Source organism: Ammospiza caudacuta, chromosome 1 (assembly GCF_027887145.1).
Source record: "Ammospiza caudacuta isolate bAmmCau1 chromosome 1, bAmmCau1.pri, whole genome shotgun sequence".
NCBI lineage: Eukaryota > Metazoa > Chordata > Aves > Passeriformes > Passerellidae > Ammospiza > Ammospiza caudacuta.
In genome coordinates, this window is record NC_080593.1 from 146,077,217 (window position 1) to 146,100,679 (window position 23,463).

A 23,463-nucleotide genomic window follows, 5' to 3' on the forward strand; every position below is an offset into this window, starting at 1 on the left:
GAGGATCCCACAGCCTGGACACCACAGCAGGAATGAGGATCACTGCCTGGACACCTCCATCAGTGAGGATCCCACAGCCTGGACACCACAGCAGTGAGGATCCCACAGCCTGGACACCACAGCAGGAATGAGGATCACTGCCTGGACACCACAGCAGTGACGATCACCCACTGCTGTGGCAAAGAGGAAAGAGATGCTTTGCATGGAACAGCCTGAGTGATTTCATGTGGTCACTCATCAGCCTACAAGCCACACCACACTACTCATCCCCTTAAAGCAAATATAATACTGAAAGGAAAAAAATCCTAGAACCTTCAAAATGTACCAGGGTGCAGAAGAGAGCTGTCAGAGGCCATGACTGCACATTCACAGGTCTTCTTCATCTTTCTGTATCACCACTTAATTGCTTTTACCTCCTACTGTTATCTCCCTCTTTCAGACCACAAAAGCATAAGACTATTAGTTAAGAATCTTGCAGACTGAAACTATTTTCATCTGAGGGAATCTCCTGAGACTGACATGGTTTTCCATTTAGGAACACCTTTGATACATCTCTAACAGCATTTGAAAAATTCTCTTTGTTTATTTTCTACCTGAACCCTTTTAATTTAAATTGAAATTAAATTAGAGAAGATTTAAAGATTTATTTTTTCTCTTGGTTGAGTCATTCAAAAAATACTCTCCATTCTGCTACACTGATTTGGTAATGCAAATTTCACAGTTCAACTTTCAGAAATTCTTGATTGACTTCAGAACCTGAAACAACTTGTTTTGCTTGAATAACACAGCTCCTTACATGTGTACTGGAAGTGGGACTGCAAACAGTGTTTCCCAAGGCTACTTCTCTCTCTAAATATGCTGCTCTTGTCATCTGTCTGCTCAGTCTAAACCAGACTGCGTATTTTATGTTTCTGGAGGAGGGTCATATTTAGAAAGATTCTTCTTTTCGGTGCTGAAAAACAAGCAAAAATTTTAGTTAATCAGCTGAACTATTGTGGGGTAGCATGATGGAAAATGCTTATGGAAATCCAGAATGAAAAGCTACTTTCTGTCCCAGCCAGTGAGAAAACCAACATTACAGTGGCACAGCCATTGCTCACAACTTCAAAGTTATTTGTTCTGAGCAGATTGAAGAAAGATTACTTTATCTGATACACAGCTGTTTGAAGATTGCTTTATCTAAATTTTATTTAAATTGCTTCTTCCTCAAACCCAAGGAAACAGACCTGTACAAGTCAGAAAGGGGGGTGAAATTTTTACCTATCATATCCAGATTCCTCAAAGTGGTCAAAGAATTGCTTAATTTAACCTGTTGCTTAATCAGTTTGAAACTCTGAAGGGATGGTTACAGAACCGTAAAAATTAAAAAAATGCTAAGAAGAAAGTCAGTAGAACACAACTCCTGTAAGAACTCCAGTTCTTGCATCCCTGGGACTTCATAGCAAAACCTGTCTGTTACTGTGATGAAAGCTGACAGGTTTTCTACCAGCATCACTCTTTTCTCATTAGATTTACAGGGAAAGGTTGAGTTTTGGTAATCTTCTAAAAGTCCTGTAACATTTCAAGGCTAGAAGTGAATGACAACTGACAAAAATTGATCATTAATACAAATCAAAGTCAATGAAGAATCAAAAGTGGAAATAAAGAAATCCCAAAGTGACAGGGCTTCCTCAAAGACATTGAAACCACTATTGGCAGCACTGGTCTCCTAATCCTTCTTAATACTTTCTCCACTTTGAATGAATCAACTTTGTATTTACTTTCAATTATTTCCTACTGGCTGTATTATTAATTTATTAACATTTATCTATTATTTATATATATTAATTATTGATATTAACTAATTTATTAATAGTGTTTTCTCTATGAAAAATTGCAGTAAATCAACATTCAACTTAAACACATGACAAAAAAATATTTGTGAATGGAATAGTAAGCCCAAAGAAATGAATATTAGGAAGCAACTATTAAAAGGTATTTAGTGTTTAATAATTAAATGCATGAATTGTTTATTCGCAACAAAATTCACTCACAAAGCAATTCCTTTGATTAAATTTTTACTTTGGTTGGGTCCACATAGCAGTCTCAATGCTTTTCATGTAGTAATCTAACACAGCTCACAGGTCCAATACTGCAGTGAGCTGCTCATGAACAATTTATTAATCACTTACTTTGCAAGATCATACACACTCTATTGAGAAAAACACATATATGTTTCTTAGTTTATTGGTTATAAATTATTCTCCCACTTGTATTTCAGATGCTTTACATTACCAGGCATACTGATAGTTACATTTTTTGTCAGAATTTCATTTTTGCTTCAGATACATTATATACAAAATTCAGATTCATTTCTTAAATTCTTGAGTCCTGCCACTATTACCCCTGTACCAGCTCCAGGCATCTACAGAGTGGTTTAATGGTAATTTAGGTTTTTCCCTGACATCCTGAAAAACAAACTCCTCTGTTATTCATATGGCTTAGTGCAGCATGGAAGGAATGCTACAATCCTCCTGAACAGTCCAGCAAGAGATGAAGGGGTAATTCCTTCATTTTCAGTGTCTTTTCCTAAATAATTTTGGTGACACTTCCAGAGTCCAGTATCTGATGTGAAAGTGGTTTGTGTTGTGGTCACTGAGAGTCAACTTTAGCAGTTATTTCAGTCCTCAATGGTTTTCATTCTCCACCAGTATGGACTGAATTGGATCAATGAACCTCATTTTGGCTCTTGCACTGAGGGTAAATGTTGTAGGTAAAGTAGATAAGGTAGGATACTCTCAGAGTTTGCTTCTGTGAGAGGTGAATCAAATTAGCCCATTTTGGCAATTTATTTAGGCACCGGAATATTTTGTAGGATTGTGTATTTAGAAGATGGCAGAGCTGAAGTCTACATACCAATAACATTCTCATTTATTTTATATGTTATTTATTTCTATAGGCAACCCTTTAAACAAGGTAAAATGTTCAATTCGATCTCAGGGCATGTGCACAGGTATCCTCTCCCCCTTCCCTCTTCTTCCCCAGCGACTTAATTTACTTTTTAAACCAGAACAAACTGCAAACCAGATAAGGCTGCTGATACTTTGAAAAGGAGGTGAACAAAGCAAGGAGGCTCCTCGAGGCAGCCTGAAGCAACCTGTGATGGGAGATCTGAGCAACAGAAAGGACATGGCTAGATGGGACTTGAGTCTTTGAAGCTGTGACCCCATGACATTCCTGTGCCTCTCAACCATGTGTATTTCCTCTTAACTCCTGGCATGTATTCCTTTTACATCTCTTACACTTTTCCCTAAAACAAAACCCTACAACTGATTTTTTTATTACCACCCTGAGAGCAATCAAAAGTGCCTGAAATGTAATGCAGCATTTTGTTAAGCCTGCAAATGGAATAGTGATTATGTGGAGCCAAATGCTGTGGCCAGGTCTGGTTTGCCCCTTTCAGATACGAGTAGAGGACGTTTTCCTCACATGCTAATGTGTTGTGTTGGAACTTCAGGCTTGATCTTGATTAGTTCTTAAAGGCAAATTACTGGAAATATTAGCAGAGGCACAAACAACTGCTGGATTCTGCACCTGGGGCAGGGAACCTGGATGTGTGGACAGACTGGGGAATGAGATGCTGGAGGGCAATGCCACAGAGAGGGTCCTGGTTGAGGGCAAGTTAAACACAAGCCAGCAGTGCCCTGGCAGCCAGGAGGGACATCCCTGTCCTGGGGGGCATCAGGGACAGCACGGCCAGCTGGGCAAGGGAGGGGATTGTCCTTCCTGCTCTGCTGCAATCAGGTGGCGTCACCTTGGGTCCTGGGGGGCAGTTTTGGGCACCACAATATCAAAATGATATAAAGCTATGATAGAACATCTAAAGGAGGGCAATAAAGTGCCACGAGGAGAAGCCATATGAGCAGTGGCTGAGGTCACTTGGTCTGTTCAGCCTGGAGAAGAGGAGACTGAGGGGATGTCTCATTGCAGTTACACCTTCCTGATGAGCAGAAGGGGAGGGGCAGGCACTCCTCTCTGGTGAAAACTCACAGGACCCTAGGGAGTGGCCTGAAGTTGAGTCAGGGGAAGTTTAGGTTGGATATTAGAAAAAGGTTCTTTACCCAGGGGGTGTTTGGGCATTGGAACAGGCTCCCCAGGGAAGTGGTCACAGCCCCAAGCCTGACAAAGTTCAAGAAACACTTGGACAGTGCTCTCAGGGACATGGTGGGACTGCTGGGGTGTCCTGTGCAGGGCCAGGAGTATTCTACTTTCTGTGCTCCATGATTATATAGAGGAGCCCTGAGGAGCCCTGCTCAGAAGGCAGCACACAGCAAAGCACAGTCTCCACTCTGCAAGGTGCTGCAGGGCCAGCCTCAGTTCTGTGAATCCTGACACTGGGGAAGAGCTGGGCTCATAGGTAGCTGGAGGAGAGAGGTGCTGGCAAGCCTAAAGATGGTGCAGAGGTTGAAGCAGAGACTGAATCAGAAAAGTCAAAGTGGCAGATCTTAATTGAACTTGCTTATGATTTATACTGAAGTTTTCCCATGGTGAAACATCCAGCCCCTCTCCACTCACATGCTGCACTCCTTCCTTGCATGCTCTGTTTAGCAATGAAGTCACTGACCTTTTCATTGTCCTCATGATGCTTCCAAGTATTGAATGTGGGCTGTTTTCATCTCCCAAATGCTGGCAGTCCTCCTCTTGTTATTAACTGTTTTGGGTTCATAGAAATTTTATAAGTCCACTTCTGGAGGCAAGGAATCAGCGAAAGAGGATAAAAGGTTTTAGAATAAACTACTAGGAGATTACTGTGAAAAAAATATTAAGTGAGAACCTAGATTTTGGCACAGGAAAGAATCACACGGGAAGAATCCTTCCTCAGGGCAGGTGCAGGCTCATCCATGCTACTGGATAATGGTTTCGTGACATAAAATTATTTATTCTCCAAGATTTACACCATCTTGGGATTCCTCATGGTCTCATGCTTTATCTCCTGAAGACATTGTACTCAAGAACAGCTTCAGAAGTTCCTGGATCCTCCTATTGGGTTTTTCCTGATTTCTAGCTTTGGATTTGTCTATGGAGAGGCATAAAAGTCAGAGAGTGTATTTTTCATCTATTTTAAAGGAGATATTAAGGAGAAAAGCAGTAATTAGAGTATAATATCCCTGTGACGTGAGAGAAAAAAAGACAGAATATATCTAAGAAAACGAAACATGCTCTAGAGCTGTCATGCAAAACAAAAAACGAAAGCATTTCCATTATTTAAGCTACATCAGAGAACACTGCCAGTAAAATGTTTTCCTCATTGCTTTTTCACCAGGAGGTGGGGCTGTTAAGCACGGGATTTATTCGGTGATGCACTGAAAAACCGTGGATAGAATGAAAATAATCTTTCTTTTCCTTTTCCCTCTGAAACTCATTGTGTAAATGTGAATGAAAAGCATGAACTTTCTAGATATTTTAAGCATTGATTTCATATTCTGATTCAAAATCCGAAATAACTTTAAAAATGATTTTGCAATGGTTTAAATGAACTGCCTCTGGGAGTGAATTAAGTACCAATAGCTAATTAAAATATTAACTTGGGAGACTGGAAAACTCAGGAGGTTTGTAATTATTACTATTCTCAATTCCCTATTGTGTCTATTTCTAGGATAGCTCTGCAATTCACTTTCGAGGCTTAAGTCACAAAAAGAAATCACAGGACATTGCAATGCTGCTAATTGCATAATAAAATGATAAACACATTTAAGGTCACTTGATTCTAATTCTGACAAACTGCCACAAGGGATGAAAGCAGCTTTTCTAAAGTGAAGAGCCTGAACTGGGGGAATTACTTATTTTTGGTGCTTCCATGGCTCCTGCTTCATCATGTCTGAGGAAGAAGCTGAGGATCCCACTGGGATGAGAAGATGCAGACAAAGGAGAGGATCAGGTGCAGGCCTGAGCCCTCACCTTGTGCCCCAGCCACTGAGCCAAGATGCTTTAAAGACAGTTCCATTGCCCCTCTTCATTATTAGAAGGGACATGTAAATGTTGAAGAGGCACTTCCTGATAAAAGATGTGTGAAGGGCATGTTGTCACTGAACAGATTTGCAGCTAGGAAATTTTTTGCAGCTATCATAATTTAAAGGGATTCTTTTCCCCATCATGCTGTGTTGCCAGCTCTCACCTAATATATCAGAAAATTTTGTTATCACACTGTGCAGATCTGCTTCTGCACCTGCCAAGGAAACACTTCTGATAGACATCTCCAGAGGTTGTCTGTCCTTTCCCTGCCCTCCACCTTCCATGAAAGTCATCCCTGCACATGGAGCTGAGGCTGGATTAGATGATCTTTGAACTACCATCCAACCTAAACCATTATATGATTCTAGGATTCAAAAATACCCTGGGTACAGCCCACCCTGAAACAGAGCTGAATAACTGAAGTCCACACAGTGAATCTAAATCCACATCCACCTCAGGCATTCCCAGTGTCCTTACCTGGCCAAAACACTTTAGCTGCATCCCCAAATCACCATCAGAGGTGGCCCTGACCTGCTCAGAAGCAAAGTCACAGTCAGGAGCTGACAGAGACCATCAGGACACATTTACCAGGGGGATGTGACACAGTCACCAGGCGAGGGAAGTCAGAATTGCATCTGGCCACTGGAGTGATGGAGTTCAGGGGTAGTGACAGATCTTTGTGTCCTGTGGCAGGCACAGCTTCTGCCAGCTCATCCAAAGGCTTCCTCCCACTCACAGCACAGCACAGCACTTCCCTCTCCTCCAAGATGACTCATGCCGTGTTCACTTCCGTCCACAGCCCAGTGCCTGCCAGGCACCAGGAATAAAGCACAGGAATGTGGCCTGGGGTGTCCTGGTGAGATCTATCTGCAGTGCATGGAGGCCACTGCACTGAAGTCCCAGGAATTTGCTCTCCTCCATGACTTCACTAGGCCCCAAACAAGATGGAAACCCATGAGCAAGAGGGCTTTTGTTATAGCCAGCTTTCTTGTGTTGTGCCAAACCTGAAAACTTCAAAGTTTTCAACCCCAATATATTTTGAAACCATTCAGCACATATTTGTGACCAATGGTTTCAAAAGTTAACAATAAAAAAGTCAAATAAGGGGGATATCTTATTCCCATCAATAAGCAGAGAGCATGAAGTAGGCAATAGTTAATGTCTCGCAGTATTAGGAAGGGACTGTGCAGTACATAAGTTTCAATTTTTGGACTCACAAATCACAAATTTCATACTTTAGTGGGCAAATATTTCCTTTTTCATCTCAGATTGGTCACCCCACTCTATTTCTAAATGCCCTATTGACATACAGATGCTGTTAATACCCACTGCCATAATGTGCTGGTGGTGCAGAGTCACAGACCTTGAATCACAGAATTGTTAGGGTTGCAGGGGACCTTTAGAGATCACCTGGTGGGACATCCCTGCCAAGGCAGGGTCACCTAGAGCAGGTTATTCCCACAGGAATGCATCCAGGTGGGTTTTGAATGTCCCAGAGAGGGAGACTCCATGACCTCTGTGAGCGATCTGTCCCAGTGCTCTGCCATCTTTGGTCGATGTAAGGAATTTTTTCCTCATGTTGAAGTGAAATTTCTGTTCTAGCTTAAGACCATTGGTCCTTGTCCCATCCCTGGGCACCACTAAAAGAGTCAGGCTCCATCCTCTTGGCACCTGCTGTCGCAGACATCTTTTGTGAAAATCTTTTCTTAGGATTTTTTTCTCTTCTAAGAAGCTGAGGCCTCAGAAACAAAATGTTAAAAATGGTTATCTGCTGGTGTGGAATGCATCAGGTAGATTTTTGATTGGCCCATCTTGGATGTTTATAATTAATGGCCAATCAAGGGCGAGCTATCGCGGACAGAGTCCGAGAGAGCTGCCTTTTGTTATCATTCTTTTCTATTCTATTCTTAGCTAGCCTTCTGAGATGAACCTTTCCCTTCTATTTTTTTAGTATAGTTATAATGTTATATAAATAAATAAATAAATATATATATATAAAATAATAAATCAAGCCTTCTGAACATGGAGTCAACATTTTCGTCTCTTCCCTCATCCACGAACCCCTGTGACCACTGTCACACCTGCCTTGGAGAAATTTGTATGCATTGATGAGATCTCCTCTCAGTCTTCTCTTCTCCATACTGAACAGCCCAGATCCTGCAGTCTGTCCTCATAAGAGAGATGCTCCAATCCCTTAATCACTTTTTCACACCCTCTCCAGTGGCTCCTTGTCTCTCTTGCACTGAAGATCCCAGTCTCACTCACCAGGGCTGAGTAGAGGGGCAGGATCACCTCTGTTGGCCTGCTGGCATTGCTCTTCCTGATGCAGACACCTGAAATTATTTAATGCTAATATTTGGGAAGCACCAGCACCATAAAATCCTGGCAGACCTCTGTGAGTGCCCACTCCTTGATGTCAAGGCACAGAGCACAGTCTGTACAGGTCAACAACAGAGCAAGGTCAGGACTTACTGACATACCAGAACATCTTGCAGACTTTGACCAGAAAAAATGTAGATTAATCTGTCCAGATAATAAATGCCTATCATAAAACACACTGGACTGGTGGGAGGGCAAAGTCATAGGCTATTCTGGGGAGGGGAGATAATATTGCAGTGTGATATAAGAGCTGCAGATGGGAGTTTTACCGTGGCTTCAATGTGGCCAAAATATCATTCTACAGCACTGAACCCTTAAGTTAGAAGTTTTGGGTATAGCACATACTCAATTCATCATTGTGAACTTCTCTTCTCCTTTCCTGAAATAGGGCAAAATAACTGATTTATTATTTTATGAATTAACTATTATGAATTATTAATTCCTTGGTTATCATTAGTCTTTTTTGTTGTTGTTGTTGTTGTTTCTTCATATGTTCAATACAGTAAACCCAGTAAAATCAGAACCTATTTTAGTTTCCATGAACTTTCTTTTTTCCCCTTAGCCAGCAGCATCTTCCCAGTCTTAAAACTTTGCTTTACTTCTGGCTAAAATTTCACACTCATTTAGTATTAAAATTTGACAAACTGGAACATTAAAGTGGAATTATCAAGTAGTTTGAGGCTACAGTTTAATCTACTATAAAGCTGACTCAATCTGGTAGGGAATGTCTTGTGGTATATTTACTCTCTGTGCTTAAAATATTTCTTCGTTACTTACAGCTTAAATAATTAACCACACTTTATGCTTGACATTGCAATATTCTTCTTTGCATACAGACAGGGCTGAACTGATTTGATTGAGGCATCTTATGGGCAACACTGCTGTTTTTCTGCCTTACACATGACTGAGAAAATTAACAGGTAAAAGCAATAATATAATGAATCTCAATCAGGCAAGAGAAGGAGTGTGAGGTATAAGCAAATATTTGCATCCTGATTTTGATTTGAATCTCATATTTTTTGTGGTGAAAATAAGAGAAGAAAACAAATGAGCTGTCACATCTAAAACCTTCATATGCAAATATTCACAACCTTTGCTCAGCACAGACTTTGGTCCCACCAATGAGCTATTGGAATTTCTAGCACCTTTGTCTCAGTAATGAAATAGGGCAGTAGATGTCCATAAATTCCCCATGATCATGTTGTATTTACTTCAAGGATCTTTTGAGCACCAACATTTGCAAATATAGATTGGAATTAATCTATGAATTGGGGTGGGGTGGTGAGGTTAAAGGTTTGGTCAGGTTTCTTTTGTCTTCCTTGTGCCAAAAAGCACAAATCTGTTTCAAGCAAATTCTCTCCTCAGCTTGAGGTTGAGTGAAATGTCAGTGACCATGAAAGAGCCAACAAAAAGCCCAGCTATGATGAGTTTTGCTGTATGCAGAACATTGATTCATTGATTGAAAGGTGACATTTTCAGCCAAAAGAAAATTAAAAGGACAAAAAGTGTACCAGAGTTATTTTAAACATTTTTACAAGGTACCAGTAATGAAGAAAAAATCATGCACACTACAAAGGTAGTAGTAGAAAATGTGCTGGTGAGCAGGAGTCAAAGTTCAGTTTAATTTCCCTGTGTCAGACTGCTCTTGCTGTACTGTATACTTCTATGATGATCATTTATATTTCAAAAGTTTTCTAAGTGTTGCCAGTGTGGGAAACTGCAGAGTGTGATAAAAATTGGTGCAAGGGCACACCCAGATCCTGATCCCAGTTTCTCAAATTCAAAATGGGCCCAGAGGAGATCTCATTTGGAGCTGCTCTCTGAAGACAGCACATCTCTGCTCACACCATCAATCCATTTTTTAGTTCTCCCTATGCCATGGGATCTTTGCAGTGATGGCTTGCTTTAACACCTTAATTTATGCTGCAGCACACTCCAGTGATGCTTCTGTTCTGTTGGGATACACAACTACTGCTGAACTCATAATGGTGAAATAAATCCCAATACACTGAATACAAACACTCCCTTTGACTTGAAGGATTTCATCAATTATTTTGAGAATCAGCTAAACATGCATAGCACCTTTTTAATTGTCAACTTTTCCACATTTTGATTTAACTGGACCTAATTTTCTTTGGCTTCTTGTGAAACATAGTTGACAATATCTTCTAGAGAGAGGAAAATATTTGACTTGTGTAACCATGAAAAAGCCCATCTCAAAATCTTTCCTGAGCTGAAACATTCATTGAAACAGGGCTTGCTTTTAATGTGAAGACATGGAAAACAGCTTTTATTTTTACTGCTTTTGAATGGCTGGTACCTATTTCTGTATTGACATTAGCAGATGTTACAGTGTGGTTCTGTCTGGCAGGGCTCAAAAAATGTTTAGCAGATGATGGGCAGGAAGTTCTTGTGTTGTAAATGTTACTAGAACATGACCCAAAAAGAGCATTAAAGATGTTAGTACATGATTGGCTGTATGTATATGTCTACCCTTTGCTTCCCTAGGGCATAATTTGGCAAGATATCCCTTCACTATTCACCTGTTCCAAATGGACTTCAAGCTGTAAAAATAAACCCATTTTTCTGCACCTTTGTACCTATTTCACTTACTCTGTTTCATTGATGCTGATGCAACCCAGGAGACATGCCATTCACTTCTTCAGAGTTTATTAGATTTACAGGGGTAAACCCAAAAGCTTGGCCTGAGACAGGATTAGATTCAGAACAGGCTTGTTACCCAATAAATAAATCTGCCTTCAGTTTAGTTTTTTCTCAGTTAGGCAGATACAAAGAAATCTTGCAGTCCATTGTGTACAAGGTTTGGTTTATTTTTCTATTACCATAAGAAACTCTTTTCTTCTTTACTGTTTCTACTGTTTCACAATGACAGAAGTCTTAATTTAATTTTTTTTAAGAGCTAGAGATCATTATACACCATTGATTTAAAAACAAAATTCAACAGAAAAACTCAAAACCTGGGGAGGTGAAGGCCTTTTCTCACCTTATGCAATATGGACTTGGTGTCTTAGACATAAAAGAGAAAAAAATAGCCTTTGAAAAAGGCAAACATGAGTGGGAGGAAGCCATAGAAATCAGACTTGGCCAGCCTGTACAGCAGAACAGAACTTTGTGGGTGTTCATACTTTCCTGCACCAAAAATGTAATCCACAAAATACACACCAGTCCCTGCTCTCACTCCAGCCCTCACTCCTGTTTCATTTCATCCACCCCTGCTCAAGAAGAGCAAACAGAAACACCAACTGTTTCAGAATAGTAGCACATTTCAGAGTGACAGAAGACAGCAGATATAATGTAGAGGGGGAGGTTGGACTTTGTGAAAAAAACTGCAGGGACCAGCAAAGCTGCTTTTCTGGGATGACTTTCAGTTGTTCTAATTTCTAGCAGGAACAACAAAGGCATCTGGAGATGTTTGGCTGGTCCCTTTCTGCTGGCAAGGTACGTCATCTGCTGAAATTCCTCTCCCCCCAGTTTCTTATGTAATTTGGTTTTAAGCATTTTAATTTGCCTGCCTTCATGTAGTCCTCAAACCTGATTCTTTTTACAGCAGAGCCCCTCTGCATTTCCTTGGCTTCACAAAGGGGATTTATATTTTACATTTGCATGGATCTGAAGGAATCCTGTACCATCAGAGTGCTGAGAAAAATAGTTTAATGGCTCTGAAAATCTGCCTCCATCCACTGTGTCTGGTTTACTTTACTCAAGATCTCTGGCACAGGTGAATTCCTGTTCTCCAAAGCATTCACAGCTGTAGTGTCCTCAGTGAAAGAGCCCTGAACTCCTGGAAAAGCCTGAAGTGACCTGTCCATCCAGAAGATTGCTGAGGCACTTTCACACCTGATTAATTGTAGTGTTTTTAAGTTGGGATCACATTCCTACATCACACGGAGTCCACATGTGAATCACATGGAGTCCACATGTGAGCACACGAGGCTGCATGACTTGACTTTCAGTGATTTAGAAAATGTGGGGTCAACATTCTGTAATTTTGGAGCATATAAAGTCTTTTACTCACTTGACAGAGAAGAGCCTGAGAAGCAGAACTTGTGAACTTTGCCTTAAGCACTGTCTGGATAAAGAGCTTCTCTATTTCTGCAAAGCCATTGGTGCATCCAGCTTGCAGTGCCTTCCCATCCCTTGGAGTGTCCAGCTCCTTGCTTGTCGGTTTCTCGGCTGTTTAGGTGACCTGGAAAGGCCCAGGGATGGCCTTGAAGAGCCGACGCTTCAAAGGACGAGGAGAGACTTCTGATCTTGTCTCGGTCTTGGTGTTTATTAATTGTTTATCTAAAAGATTTTCTCTCAGCCCAACAGAGGTCTGCACAGCAGCCAGCCATGAGCACACTGCGAGCCCCCGGGGCGGTCACCTATCTTTATACTCAAAGTTATGTATACAATATTTATCATTTTTCCCCAATACCTTTTACCCTTATTAACCAGTGCACTTTTAGTAATAACCAATCCCAAAGTGCCAACATCACCACAGAAGATGGAGGCCAAGAAGAAGAAGAAGAAGAACAGGACACGCCCCAATTCCTCCATCTTACTTCTTTAGACCCCCCTGTACAGAAATCCTAAACCCTGTGTCTCACACTCTAATTAACTTATCCCTTCACCATTCACCCGGTGAAATCCTCCCATCCTCATACAGGTGTCGTCTCCTGTGTAGGATCAAAGTCCAGCCACCAGACACTTCTGGCAACATTCCAGGACTCTCGAGCCCCCCAAGGGTGGTCTCAGTCACTCTGCACATCAGTCCTGAGGTGCTGAGATCCCACACTTGCTGGGTTCATCCTCTGGACACCTGGTTATCATCTCCAGCTGGGGAGCAGAGCAGTGAAGGCTGCTGCACTTAGAGACAGCAAGAGATCATAGGAGCCCCATGCTCATTTCTGCTTCTCGGGCCACAAGACTGTGTTATTCCTGTGCTGCACTTTAATAAGCCAGGCTTTTTCTTTCAGATTTATTTTGTTTCTGGTTTCCTTTTACCTTTTTTACCCCTCCACATTCTTATAATGAATTTTAGTAACCTCTGAAACAGTGCAAGATGTGCTTTATACCTTTTCAGCAATGTTCCCTTGCTTGTTCTGCCCTTAATATAGATTTTTCTGTTATTTGTTTTTTTCTCAGGGGGATATGCTGAGTTGTATTTTGCTCAACAAGAAGCAAAGAATGACTTTTCTATTTTTCTCTGTTTGTTTGTTTTTTCTTTAAATAAATTCAGGGTATATAAGGAATTAAAATAGGTCTGTATGCCTTCCACTAGGGAGATACAGAAAGTAGAAGCACTTTAACTGGCAAGAAAATGGCAAAAAATCCATGGTATGGATGCAGCTGTACTGTAAATTTACTCTTTGTTACCAGTAAAAAAAAAAGTAAACCACAAGACCCTCAAGGAAGGCTTAAATCTGTTGGTTTTTTGGTGTGGTTTTTTTTTTGTTTGGTTGGTTGGTTTGGTTTTCTTTTTTCTTTTTTGTTTGTTTGTTTTTGTTTTTATTTTGTTTTTTTTAATGCATTATTCTATTCACATTAGTTGCCCTCCTGATATTACTTGGGAAAGCACACAAATTTAAAAAAAACTACACATGAAAATTGGATTTCTGTGAAAACAAGATGAGAATAGTTTTACTTAGCAAAATAATGAAATTTCAGTAAATATAAATCTTTCCAGGCAGATATGACATAGTAAATGCATGTGGCTGCTATTACTTGTAAGAATTGTGTATAAAGGAATGTGAATATAAAAATAATAATTCCTAAGAAAGAAAGAAATCATTTTAGTGCAAAAATCTTACCTAATTTATCTAAGAAACTGAATTTCGAGAATATTCCAATATCTCAGACAGGAAGTTTAAGAGTCCAATTCTTCAAGGACAAAAGAAAGTATTCAGAGTGTCAGAACCACCTTTTTTTTTTTTTTTACTTCAATCAATATTCTGAAACATTTTAATCTATAAAAGTGTAATAAGATATGATTACACTGTTTTCTTGCAATCTAAATAAGGCAAAGATTATGTTTATGTCTGTTTAGCAATTAGGTGTTTTCTTCTAAATTTTTGCCCATCTAAAGCCTTGACTCAGTTGTTTCTCATGCTTCTGATATTGTCTAGTCCTAGAAATTTCTTAGTCTAACTAAATTTCCTGTATTGCTTTAAGTATTACTCCATGCATGCTAATTTCCTACTCTCACCCATTCTGTCTGCTATGGTTGTGATATACAGTTTTCTACACAATTATTTAAGATGAAGAATTAGGATTAAATTCTGGATACTCATAGGACCTTCCATAGGCACAGCTGTTCCAGTGAGTAATCACATGCTCAGACCCAGACCAGAACATCTATTTCAGCCAAAACTTTTCAGATGAGTCTCAAAATCTTCTGACTTATCCTATTTAGGGCTAATTTAGCCCACTTAGCCTAACAAGGATCTAGCAAAAATCAAGCACTTCATGAATTTACTAAATTTAACACATCACCTGTTCTGAGTTTCAGAAATGAAGTGAAAAATCACTGTGACAAAGTGCCAAAAATTCCACTAAGACAGCAGGTGTTGTGGGACCATGACCACCCAACCTTGCCTGATCAGAGGGTGGGTTTGCTGGAACTGATGGAACTGGGGAGAGTTTGATAGAGACAGGCTGGGAAAAAGGCAAGGAATAAAGAGTTCTAATTCATACAGTTAAATTACGTAAATTCTGGGCACGTTATGGTTTTGTTGTTACATTTCTTCCACCTAAGTCCACAACAGCCTTAGGAATGTCCATCCCCTGAGATCTGTGGAAGTCAGGGCTAGGAATGTGAGTCATCCCTGCAGTAGGAAGGGCAGATGCTGGCATCCCTTGCCTTGCTGATGGAAGTGTTTGTTCTCTTGGGCCAAATCACAGCATTGCTATTAGTGCTGTGCACAAACCAGGGGAACTTTGCAGCTCTAACATACAGTTCTGCTTGGGCCACTGTAGCACTTGGAAATTTGATAAATGCATAGGTTCTTTCTGCTGTTTGCAGATGTGTTTTTATCTTTATTGCACTCCAAAAAACCAAAATATTTAATTCATTTTAATTTATAACAATATGGTGTGGTCAAAACTCATTATTATTCTAACCATTAATGTTGTGTGGCTTGAAGAAATGGGATTATTTTCCTCTGGTTACATCATTTCAGGGTCTTTCAATTTTTAAAGGGGTAGTTCATGCAGGAGATAAAATCTTTGATACTGCCAAGTTATGTTTTAGTGGACCTCAGAAGATGTTGCATAAGTTGCAGTGAAAGGATTTGATAATTTCCAGCAACTTGATTGTTCTCCACCAGTTGTTAATAGTCTTTTTGACAATCATCAAGGAGATCTACAATTAGAATTGAACAAACTAATACTTTTACTGAACAAAGATTACAAGAACTGAGAGTCTGAGTGGAGATACCACTCAGTATCAGAGAGTTCTAGTTGTTATTAATTTATCATGTATTAATGATGAACACTCATTGATTTCACATTTGCTTTAGTGGGGAGAATAAGAACATGCCTTTTCAAAAAAGCTCAGAGGAAATGCAAAAATAAAGAATTCTATTTCCTCTCTAAAGCCTAGGAAAGAGCTGTGGTTTCCAGGATAACTACCACTGTCCCTTGGCAAATGTTGGTGCTGCTCTAACAGATGCAGTTAAGAGTATTGGAATAAAAAAATCCATTGAGTAAATACTCACCAGAGATCCCTGTCCCTACTAATTCCTCTTTCCTTTGGAGGGAGCTGGTCTTCCTAGAGAGCAAGGGATCTCCATTGTCCCTGAGTTCACGGACAGCAATATTTCTTGCCAGTAATTGAACTGTAGCTCGTGTACAAGATTCCTCTGAGCCCCACGTGCGCACTGAGAGTCCCAAAGCAGATCAACAAGACCACAGATGTCACCCAGAGCATTTGGCATATTCAGAGAAAGTGCTGGAAAGAGAAAGAAATACAGCTTTTAGCTGATGTGTTGAGATATTGCTTTGTACAAAAATAACTTTCAAGCTGATAAGATAAATAGCAAGATAATTATTAAACACTTTGTGTGTGTAACATAGATAGATAGATAGATAGATAGATAGATAGATAGATAGATAGATAGATTGCAATAATGATAGATGCTGAAGGGAAGAAAATCTATTTTCCATGGGATCCATAAACACCAGGGAAATCTGTGAACCAATCACATGAAAAGAGATCTTTGGTATAAAGGTGAATGGAAGCAAGGAAGATTTCATGCCTATGGATTATCAGGTTTTTAAAAATGAAACCCATCTTTATCATTATCTTAATACAATAGTAAGGATATTAAAGGGTGGTGATGATATTTGGTATATATATTTGGCATATTTGGTATAAATATTTGGTAAAACCAAATGTTTTCCTGATGGCACTCAATGAACTAAAATATTCTCAAGAATGATAGAAAGGAATTCCAAGAGAGGCAGACTTCCTTAGTCAAAGGCCATGGTTATATTTGTAGTTTGGCTACCATTGGATATTCCTATTGGATATTAGAATTCTAGTGTTTCTCCTTAGTTTTAGGAATGCAGTTGTGTCCCTGAGTGGTGCAACCTATTTTCCAGGTAATAATGGAAATTAACTGCCTCAGCCATAAGAGATTCCAGATTTGCTGTCATGGACTCCTTTGGACAAGACATCCTTGAGAGTTCCAACATCAGTATTTAACAGAAGGGGTGTCAGCCCGGTGACAAAATTAACTCTGCATATTTTAGATGTATTTATGTGTGTTATTTTTTGTGAGAGGTAGAAGTTCATTTTGCCTGTTAATTAAATGACCACCCTGTAATGGATCTATGTAACTTGCAGGTAAAGTAAGAGAGGCATCTCTGTGCAACTGAGCAAGAAAGGGTTTTACTCTTTATTTCTCCCTCTAACCACTACACCATGAGCCTGCCTATTAGGAGGGAATGTTTAGGTGGAAAAGTGATAAGGACTGGTATTGCAGCTTCATTTTCCTCTTCTGCACCCTGTTTAGATTCCAGGTATGCCCAGTTGTGGCAACAATTTTGTCTTTCCATAATATTTACTCCTCCCACATAATGAAACTAGTATTTGAGCTCTCTACAAGACAACTTGCTGAAGCATACCCATATTTGACTAACTTTGGTGTCTTGCAAATTGTTTAAGTGAAAATTGCCTGTCAAAGATGGGCATCCAGTCCTTTTCATTCCCCATGACTGGAACTGTTACCCGAGAGAGAGATTTTGGATACAGTGTTCAGCAGTAAATCCCACCCTGCAGTAAAAATTATGCTAGATTGGAAAATTCAGAAAAAGACTTGTGAGGATGATTAGAGATCGGAAGATTTTTCTTTTTTCTTTTAGTGAAAAATTTAGAAAGCTGAATGTATTCTGTTTAAAGGAAAGAAGTAAGTAGCAGATTTAATCAAAGCTCAGAATTACCAATAGGGGTGGATATTTCTGATGCCACCATCCTCCTTAATCTAGGAGAGAGAAGTTAATAAGAATCAGTGCTTAGGAGATAATACCAGACAATACAATTTTAGACACAAGGCTTAACTGCCAGCACTGAGCAGGAAATGATGAAAAAACCTCTCTTATTTTGTTGAGTCTCTACATTCATTCTTGGTTTGAAAAATAATGGTCCAGAAACGGGAATTCCAGAGTGAAAATCCATTGCTTGTGTTGGCCAGGAGCTCAGTTCAGATCAGTCCTCAAATTCACAGCTCTCTGAAGTGACTCATGGGTCCTTTGAATAGAGCCCAAGGAAAAGAGCACAGAGGCACAGGACAAATGTGGAGCTGGAAATGGAGAGCGGTGAGGTGATGTATCCTATATCATATGTGGGTGGGAAAAATCAAAAATAAAGGACAGTCTTCCCCCTGTGTCAGTGTATTTCTGTATTTATTTGGCCACAGAAACTATTATAGTAACTAGGACTTATCAGGAAACTGCTTTTTCTTTTTTTAAAACTATTGATTTTTTAGAAATAGCAAGCAAACAACTGAAGACTATTTCAAAAGCTTTGGCTAAAACTCAAAACTTCTGATATCACAGGATTGCAGTTTGCAGTCACTGTGCCCTTAGCAGTTTTTTAATTCCTTTTTTTTCCTGATCAAGGGTCCCACTTCACATACTGTGCTTTTCTTCTGTATTTGTTGAGCTGCTTCAGTGTGTCAGGAGAGTCCCACAGTCAGAGGTACCATGTGAAAGATGGGTACAGGTCGGTGAGCCTGAAAATAGAAGGAGAATAAAGGAAGGGCAGTAAATAAACTATGACACCAGGGAGCAGATTAGCAAGGTTTTAATCAAAATTGTGTATTCCACTCACCAACATCCAGATTTCTTCTGAACAGGTTCCTTTTTAAATTAAAAAACCTTATCCAAAGCAAAACACAAAATTTCTTTTCCACACAGAGTACATACTTTAAAAAATGTATGAATTGAACAAAAAAAATTCCTTTCTTCAGTTTCAACAAAAAAAAGTCAGCTAGCTATTCTAAAGACTGCCACTGGTAAAACAAAAATTATAATTTCAGTGTTTCATCATCCATAAGCCCAGATGTTTATCTGACATGTTTCTGAGTATTTGATGGGCACATTTTAAATACACAGGGTCTCATAAAAATCATAATCTCATCTCTGAACATTATTAGCAATATAATGCTTCTTGCTTACTTTTACTTGTTGCTATATAGCCAAGATCAAGATGAAGAGAAACAAGTCAGTAAAAGAAACTTTTGTTAAAATTATAAGTACAATTTAAAGAATTTAGGTTACTTCTTGTTTTATGAAAATTGACAGACATACTTCAAATAAAGGTATCACTGTGAGAAAACTTTTAAAGTTTTCAAGTAATTTTATTATTATATAAAATTATACAGTGTTATAAAATACAAAAAACAAATATATATTATAACAAATATATATTATAACAAATATATAGCTATATCTCATGATATATTTCTAGATTCTATTAAAGATCAAAAATTTTAATTCTTATGACATTTAATGGTTTAAATATTAATTTTATAGTCATTTCAAATGTTACTTTTATCAAATGGTACTCAGATTAAACATTGGCATACCATTAATGAAACTGTTCTTCATAAATTTTGTTGATATTACTGTCAGCTGGGAAACCTGTAGCTTGATTTAATCTGAAAAATATGGCACTTAAGTTCCTGTGTGAAGAAAGTTATTAATGACTGGATAGATTCAGGTTTCCATGACAACATATTGCTGTGCTGGATCAAGTGGGATTTTACAGTCGTAAATAGTTTTAACAATTGAGTTCAGCATTAAATAGGACCAAGGTACCACCAGGAACTGCCTTGAATCTGCTTAGGAATTAATAGAATCATGGGATCATTAAGACTGGAAAAGGTCTCCAAGGTCATTGAGTCCAAATTTTGACCAAACACCAACACCTCAACTAAACCACAGTTTCTGAAAGAAGAAACCAACCCTCACCTGCCTGCAACCTCTTTGCAGGGGCTTGTAGGGAGCAATAATTCCCCTGAACATCCTTTCCTTCAGGCTAAATGTCACTGTCATATTTTCTGAAAAATCCCTTCGCCAGGATTTCTTCTCCTGGGAAGCTGAGAAGGCTCAGGGAAAAAGAAAAAGAATATTATCTCATTTGCTTCTCCCTGTTTTGCTGCTTTGGAATGTGGTTTGGAGATTGTTTATCCAACAGGTGAATTTTTACTTAAAGACCAATCACCATCTGGCTGTGTCAGGACTGGAAGCAGTCACGTGTTTTTCGTTATTATCTTGTTAAGCCTTCTGTAAGTATCCTTTCTCTATTCTTTAGTACTGTTTTAGTATGGCATAATATATAATAGATAGAATAGGATAAGATAGAATAGAATAGAATAGAATAGAATAGAATAGAATAGAATAGAATAGAATAGAATAGAATAATAAATTAACCTTCTAAGAACATGGAGACAGATTCTCAATTGCTCCTTCATCCTGGGGACCCCAAAAATACCACAGCTGAACATCCCCAGCTCCCTCAGGCCCTTCTCACATGATTTACCCTCCAGATCCCTCACCATCTCTGCTGCCCATCTCTGGACATGCTCCAATAATAAAGGTGCAACCCTTGTGCTTCCTGAGGCTCTGCAACAGCAGCTTCACTTACAGGACACTGTGAATCCATTTGCTTTTCCACCTGGGACAGCTCTGAGACTGGCACCCAGCATCACCTTGCTTTGGGACATTCTGTAACAAAACACATTTGAGTATGGGGGTTGTTCCAATATAAAATTCTGGCACCATTTCACACTAAGTCCTTTTCACCTCTCACTCTAATGTTATATCTCTTTGGCATTTCAATTCTGGATGCTAAACTGCAGAAAAATGCAACCATCTTTGCAAGTGGTGAAATATTTTTAGGTCCTTACATCTCTTTTGCTATCTGGATAGTTTATTAGCTTAGTTCTATGTGTTCAGTCTTGGTTTTCCCTCTTAAATACCTTGTTTCCTCAACACCTTTCTCCCATAGTATATTGTCTCAGCTTGAGACAAATTAGAAAGAAACATCCTGAAAGGAGCATCTCCTCTGGGCATGAAGCAGATGATAGAGGATACAGTACCATAAAGTCACGCCAAGACATATTTATCTGCAGCTTCCTGTGATGGATGCAGCTATTGAGGGAATTAATGGAGGCAGGACTAATGAGGATGGAACCAGTAATTGTGGTGAGACTTTTTGTGACAGCAAATGTGATCGTCCAGATTTCATGGTCCAAATTTACAATTAGCAATCGACTTTATGTGAAATTCACTTAGGGCACCTTGTTATTTCTATGATGTTTCCCCTCTGTCATGCTTTCTGTCTCTTTCTACTTTGATGTGTCTATTCTGGGGGTAAGTCTGTCAAGGGCTGGCATAGAGACAGCCACATTTAAAATGGGAAATGAGAAGTCACCACAGCATGGAGGCTGAGCTCAGCTGATGGGACTCAGAAACATGAACATCCTAACACAGTGTTAGAAAAAGCAATGGAGACCACAGTGCAGGTAATCTTACTTCAGTGTGTCTCCATCTGACCTAGATCATGTCCAATTGCATTACATCCATCACAAGGAATCTCCTGTCTCAACATAAGACTGGAAAAAGCTATCTTTGTAATATGAAAGTGCAATAACTTTGTTCTTCTGAATTAATTCATGGTTGTATTACATTCAGAAAGTAATGTTTGAAAGCTTAAACTATTTAAACTCTTTAAAACTATTTAAACTATTATCCACAGATTTAAGATTTCTGCTGTGTTAAAATTAAACCAGTTGCCTTAATAAAAACCAAAAAACAACAAACTAAAAACAAATAAGCAAACAAAAAAAAAAAGAGTTTTAGAAAACCAAACCAAACCAAAACCCTGAAAATTTAGTTTCTTAGCCAGGAATAAGGCAAAATTCAGAGTATTATTCTCCAAATGACCATTTATGTAAGGAAGATGGTTTTATCAAAACACTCTTCTTGTGAGTATTAAACATCTTTTTGCATATTTTTCACTCTGACAGCTGAGGCCCATGGGGTTCTTCCTCACCTGATGTGGACCTTGAGCAGACATGAGGCCGCTGGGTCAGCTCCCTGCTCTGGGAGAGAGCCCAGGGTGGGGAGTTCCCTTTGCTGCAGCACATCACTACAGCAACAGCTTCTGGCACCAGCCTGATTCTACATGTCATTAAAACCAGTGCTTTGGGAAATCGGAGGGTGAAGGAAAGTTTTTACAGAGTGTGAATCCTTTCTGCTTCTCCTTGTACCTAAGTTTTGTTATCAAACAGTTCAGTGTCCAGCCCACTTTTAGAATCTTTGAAGGAGAGGAACAGGAGATAACAATTCACCTTTTCTCTCTCAAACCCACTTTAGGATGGGATCAACCATTTTTTACAATGTGCCTGTTGATCTACAAGTATTAGGAGAAACAAAAGCAATAGTTTAGACTAAATGTCAGGTTTTCTCCCAGCTACAAATAATAACTGAAAAAAATGACAATTACATACCTTACTTTTCACATATCTTTTGGACATCCCTTCATTTTTTGACTTCTCTGATGGGAGAGGTAATGTAATACAAAAACCAGCCTCCTTATCAAGTGTTGCCAAATACAGTTGTTGATTTGATTTCTAAAATAATATTTAGTGCTTTTGAGGCATGAGCTTTCTCACATTTCCCTAGAGGCCAAAGGCCATTCTTTTCATATTAACTCTGTATTTGAAAGAGCACCAAACTGAATTAAAACTCAACATCAAGTTATTGAGTAAAAAAAATATTATGCTGGAAAAGTACTATTCTTCAAAAGCAAAATGTGCTTGACCTGTGAAAAAAATAAGTTATTTATATTAATTTGGAAAATGTTATTTTTTCACAATTTTTGGGTGCTGTTTTCCAATGCAAGTAAAATAGTAGTGAGATTCAACTAAAGCCTGATTTCATAGCTTTAAATAGAACAGGTCTTGTCTAGCTGTGAAATTATCATTTATTTGCTAAGTGAGCTATGTGTTGAAGCACTGGGTAAATTTAAAACATATTTGAATGTCTTTTCTGTAGCAGGTTTTTATGCTTATGTAGTAAATCCTATTCATAGAATCCTTTTTCATTTTTTTCTCTCTGATTAAAAAGAAATGCTAAACACTGAGCAGTGAATGACAAAAGAAAGTAGTTTTATGCTAATGGATATCTAAAGCAGCACATGAGATAGAAACAATTGGGAACTACTGAAAATGAAGTCTCACAGAGATTATGCTAATGGAGAATTTCATTTTAAAAAGATGAATTCTGATTTTTTTCCTACTGAAGTATTGTAATTGCTGTAAAAGTGAAGCAATAAACAGAATGACATCCTGTATTGTATAACTTAATAGTCTTTATAGTACATGAATTTTCATCTATAAGAAGACTGATGTGATCATTATAAATTAAATTCAATAGGATAGATATGATCAATATACTTGTGCAAAAGGTCCAGAGAACTGGAAGTTGCTTAATGTGCCGCCAAATAGACCTTTGAAGGGAGATTCCAGGAATTGTAGATTAATGGTGTGAGACCCAGTAGTGCTTTTAATGAAGAGCAGAATT